The sequence below is a fragment of the Bos javanicus genome, chromosome 5, assembly GCF_032452875.1.
Source record: "Bos javanicus breed banteng chromosome 5, ARS-OSU_banteng_1.0, whole genome shotgun sequence".
Taxonomy (NCBI): domain Eukaryota; kingdom Metazoa; phylum Chordata; class Mammalia; order Artiodactyla; family Bovidae; genus Bos; species Bos javanicus.
In genome coordinates, this window is record NC_083872.1 from 113,394,843 (window position 1) to 113,400,777 (window position 5,935).

A 5,935-nucleotide genomic window follows, 5' to 3' on the forward strand; every position below is an offset into this window, starting at 1 on the left:
TGGCTACATCACATGGGATCCTAGTTCCTCAACCAAGAATCGAACCCATGCCCCCTGCAGTGGAAGTATGGACTCTTAATCACTGGGCCACCAGGGAAGTCCCCTCAAACCGTTTTTTATTCCTGTTTCTGTATACCCATTTCACTAACCACCCCTGCTGCCCCCATCATGGAAAATGCAGTAGCCAACTGCTGGCAAATTTTATGTCTTACAGCTCCAGGCACTGGAGAGTTATCCATCCCTCGCTCTGGCTGCAGGGCTTCCCAGGTGGCGCTAGTGGTAAAGAACCCTCCTACCAAAGCAGGAGACACAAGAGATGCAGGTTCCATCCCTGGGTCAGGAAGATCCCCTGGTGAAGGAAATGGCAACCCACTCCAGTATGCTTGCCTGGAGAATCCCATGGACAGAGGAGCCTGGCGGGCTACAACGACTTTGCACGCACGCACATACTCTCTGGCTGCAAGCACAGATATCTCAGGGGAAGGATTCATGGCTCATCCTAGGTCAGACGCCCATTTTAAACTCACCACTCGAGGCTGGGGCAGGATCCTCCGTAAGGTCCAGCTTGGATCAAGGTCCTCTGGACCAGCCCAGGTGATCTGGGCTCAGGTCCTCTCAGCACCCGCCTCTGACTCTTGCTGTCAAGTCTCTTGGGATGTTACGGAAGGAAGTCAGGGCTCAGAAGGAATGACGAAAATTTCTCCCTCACCCCTAGTCCAGACTCATCAGACAGTCCCTCTTGGACTATTAGGCTTAACTGGCCGAGTCAGGGAAGGCCTCAGACTAGATCTGGCCTGCAGCCAAGTTTGAACAAATGCAAATTAATTGGCAACCTTTTTAAGTCAGGAGATTTCGCATGAAAGTCTTTTTCTGACTCCTCTTTTTTTTTTTTTTTTAAGCTGCATCACACTGCTTGCAGGATATTAGTTCCCTGACCAGGGATCGACCCCATGCCTCCTACGTGGGTGGAAGCATGGAGTCCCAACCACTGCACTGCCCGGAAAATCCCCTGATTCCTCTTTCAAAATAAAAATTCTGGCCATACTGGATCTAAAGTGTGAAGATGTTCAAAGTTACGAGCTTCACAGCCTCAGCGGGGTTGGGCGGGTAGTGAAATGGGTGTACAGAAACAGGGGGAGGTTGACTGTGACCCTACCCGAGGCCTGAGCAGTGGCCGGTCTTCTTCACAGTAAGGCTGGCTGTATCCAGGAGTCTTGGCAGAATCTACCATCCCAGGTTGCCAAGGAGACTGAGGCTGAGAGGGTAGGGGATTTACCCAAGCCTTCTGCTCTTAAGCCTGGATCCTTTCCCAGTGCTCTCTCCAGGCCTTATCATATTAATGTTTATTTATTTAGTCTTTTTTTTTTATTGGAGGACAATTGCTTTACAATGTGTTGGTTTTTGCCATACATCAATGAGAATCAGCCATAATTATGTGTGTGTGTATATATATCCCCTCCCTCTTTTTGTTGTCATTCAGTCATTAAGTTATGTCCAACTCTTTGTGACCCCATGAACTGCAACACGCTAGGCTTCCCTGTCCTTCACTATCTCCTGAAGTGTGCTCAAATTCATGTCCATTGAGTCGGTGATGCCATCCAAGCATCTCATCCTCTGCCGCCCCCTTCTCCCCTTGCCCTCAATCTTTCCCAGCATCAGGGTCTTTGCCAATGAGTCGGCTCTTTGCATCAGGTGGCCAAAGTATTGGCGCTTCGGCTTCAGTCCTCCCGATGATCATTCCGCCCCTCTAGGTCATCACAGAGCGCCGGGCTGGGCTCCTCGTGCCAGACAGCAGCCTCCTGCCGGTTACCGATTTCGCACGTGGCAGTGCGCACGTCAATGCCACTTTCTCAATTTGTCCCAGCCTCTCCTTCCCCTGCTGCGCCCATCAGTCCCCTCTCTACATCTGCATCTCCGTTTCTTCTCTGTAAGTAGCTTCATCAGTACTATTTTTCTAGATTCCATGTATATGCAAATGTTTATTTATATGTGCTCTTCCCATGAAGACCTAAGAAGTTTCAGAGGAAGGAGCCACGTACACGGTGGTGAGAAAGAAGGAAATATTCTGACTCTGACTCCTGCTATATTATTGCTGCTTGTCTCTGAGCTTCCTGGCAGCCAGAGGGAAAGGGGAAATACAAAGAGCTCATTTTATTCCCATTAGGTGATAGACGGGAGAGGTCGACCCTTAATGAAAGACAAGTTATCTGGCTCTAAATACTAAAAAGAAATGTCTCAAATGGGATGTTAAGAGCAAAACAGTAGACGGCGCCTTCAGCATCAATTTTAGGAGGTTGACCCAGATGGCAGAGGTCACAGAAACGGGACAGTGTCCATGGAGGCAGATTTTTCCACCTGCCAGGGCTTACCAGGGAGCAACTTGATGTCAGGGGCCGATAATAGTAAATCCTATAAAGCTGTTCATTTAAATTGTGTTTTTAGGGGGACTTCCCTGGTGGTCCAGGGGTTAAGAGTCCGCCTGCCAATACGGGGGACACAGGCCCAATCCTTGGTCCCAGAAGATCCCACATACCAAGAGACAAATAAGCCTGAAAGCCACAACTACTGAGCCGGTGCTCTAGAGCCTGTGCTCTGCAACAAGAGAAACCGCTGCAGTGAGAAGCCTGGGCCCCGCAACGAAGAGCAGCCCCCGCTCACCGCGACTAGAGAAAACCCATGCACAGCATCAGAGACCCAGTGTGGCCAAAAATAAAATAAATACAAATCAGTTGCAATTTGGGGGGCACGTTTCCTGTTCTCAGACACACGACTGAATTCACCAAGCATTTCTGTGTACCAGGCCCAGAGATTTCATAGATGATTAAAGCTCAGAGAAATGCCCCCTGCCAGTGCCTGGCATTGTGCTCAGCTCATGTCAGGTTCTTGTCGCACCCTGGTTGTTTGTATATCGCTTTTGCTTTGCCTGCCTTACTGGGTTGTGGCAAATGTCAAAGGAGATAGTTAGCAAGAAAGCAGTGTATGAATGGTATGCAGAACATAGTTCTTCTCCTGAACCCTGCAGAGGCATGTCACATACCTGCTCCATGCTAGCACCAGGACTGGCACCAAGAATTCAAAGACAAAGAAGACATAATCTCCCAATCAAAGGAACTTCCAGACTGGAGGGGCAGATGGATATGCAAATAAATAACAACAGTGTAATTGTAGCAAGAGAAGGATGTGTGAGAAACTGAAAATAGAATGGAATCCCAGGGAAGGGGTTTATCAAGGAGGATATGACTGCATGTGGGTTTTGAAGGCTGAATAAGAGTTTTCCCTGTAAAGAGAAGAGGAGCGGGCAAGTGCAAAGCCGTGGAGGTTAGGGAGGACCCAGTCCTTTTTGAGGATTGTGAGGGGTGTCACGTGGTCCCAGCACAGACTACCAGTGCGTAAGTGGTGGGAGAGGAGCCTGAACAAGCCAAAAGTTGTGTTTCAAGTAAGGCTTAGGTCCAGGGAGAGAACCTGATCACTCTCTAGTTGCCACCTCCTCCAGGAAGCCTTCCCTGACCCCACCAGCAGCTTTCCCCTTTTTGGCCCCAATCTTGTGCTGTGATTTTGTGCGCATGTCTGTGGAGAGCCGGCATGGGGCATGCTTGTTGGGTGAATGGCACCTGTCTGTCTTGCCAGAGACAGCCCAGCTGCTGAGAGACAAAGATTTAGAGAGGCTTGGAGGCTTCTTGAAGGTCAGGTTATTATGCAGGTTTTAAAAGTACTTTGGGAGGTTTTGAAGAGCCCCGGGAGCTCTCCTTTCCCACCATCTGGTTGCTGTCGGGATACGGTGGGTGTGACTGGGCTGGGCCCAGGACAGGAGGTGGGAATGTGCAGGGTCCCTGCGTAGGCTTGGCTGCAATGTTCGGACTCTGGCCCCGGAGGATGGCATAGGCTGCTCATTGTTCTACCCCCTCGCTCTCCACTCGGACTGAGCAAGCCGGCCTTGGGAAGGCTTGAGGGATCAGCTTTGGGAGGAGGGTGGCAGCTACCCCCACCCCACAACAGACCATCACACGGTCAGCCAGCATCCTTACCGAGAACGCTGGGAACGCAAAGCCCCTTCTCCTACACCCCATCAAGTGAGGGATGCAGGGCTCAGAATTTGGAGCCCTGGGGACGGGTGTCCAGCTACTCTTTCATTGGGTAAAGCCTGGCAAGTCCACTACCCTCTCTGTATCTGCAGCTGTAAACAGCTGGAATTGATGCAGAGGCCCCTGGAAACCACAAGGGTAAATAAAAGAAGAAATCAGAATTACGAGGAATTATTTCCTTTTTTTTTTTTTTTCGGAGAAGGCAATGGCAACCCACTCCAGTACTCTTGCCTTGAAAATCCCATGGACGGAGGAGCCTGGTAGGCTGCAGTCCATGGGGTCGCTAAGAGTTGAACACGACTGAGCGACTTCTCCTTCACTTTTCACTTTCATGTCTTGGAGAAGGAAATGGCAACCCACTCCAGTGTTCTTGCCTGGAGAATCCCAGGGACGGGGGAGCCTGGTGGGCTGCCGTCTATGGGATTGCACAGAGTCAGACAGGACTGAAGCCACTTAGCAGCAGCAGCAGCAGCAGCAGCATTTCCTTTTTTAAAGAGTTTTTTTTTTTTTTGATGTAAACTGTTTTGTGAAGTCTTTACTTTGTTACAATATTGTTTCTGTTTTATGTTTTGGTTTTTGGCCACAGGGCACATGGGATCTTAGCTCCTTAGTTGTGCATTAAACCCACACCCACTGCATGGCTAGGTCTTAATCATTAGGCCACCAGGCAAGTCCCCAAGACAGTAATTTCAGTGGCGAAGGACTGAATTCATTGTATGATGGTCAATGCGTTGGCACTTCTCACTGCATCCTCACAGCTGTGCATGTGGGCCAGTTCTGTTCAGCTCTTGCACATGGTAGGGTTAATCTCTTTGCTTCCTTGTAATGGCTGGGACCATTCGACTAGTTCTTGCCGGTGAGTTGTGATCGGAAAAGTCCAGGCCGATGCATTTCATAGCTAGTGCGTGCCTCACCACCGTCTCCTGCCTTCTGCCTCAATGACCAGCCCAGCTCCAGAAGGTGGCTGCTCCATCAGCCTGGGTCCCCGAGATGACATGGAACAGAGCCAAACCGCAGTGGACACGAGGCATGAATCAGAAACAAGCATTCCGTATTACAAGCCACTGAGATTTTGGAATTGTTTGTGACTACGACAGAATTTAACCCATCTTGACTGATACAGTTTCCAATTCACAGGTGAAGAAACAGGAGCCCACAGAGATGGACTTGTTCAAAATTGCACAGCTGTAACACCCAGGTTGGAGACTCTAGAGCTGGTGTCACTTGTCTGGGAGGCTACCACGAGGATCTTTTGCTTGGGTGGAGGTCTGTCCTTTGAGGCCACTTTCAGACCTGTCAATCTTTCTTCGGCGGCAAAGAAACTCGGGTACAGACACAAGAGGGGGTGGTCATTGCCACTTTGGGCCACTAGAGGGCAGCTGAACCCAAGCTTGCAATTACAGGGCAGGCAGTTTTCTCTGGCTCCCCCAGAATGGAAGAGAGAGCTGGGGAAGATGGGCAGTAGGAATACGAAGATGAACAGGACTCATACCTTGTTTTCAAGGCCCTAACATTCTGGCATGGAGCAAGATGGAGGAGTTCTAGACCTTCAAGAGGCCACATGAAGGCATCTGGTCCCTATTTAAAAAGGCAACTTGAGGCCCAGATGGGCAAGAGATCTGATAGAAGCTGCACACCGAGTCTCTGGCCGAACAGAGAGAAGCTAAGGCCCCTGACTCCAGCTCAGGGTTTCTGCGTCTCAGAGATAATGCGATCCAGTGGGGTGGGTGGTAAAATCTCCCCCTCAACACAACCTATCCAGAAAGAGCTGTGCCAGCCCCTCCCCCAGCCTCCTCTGTTCTTCCAGGAACCAGGCTGGTCCTCAGGCCTCAAAGGCAGGGGAGAAAGGAAGA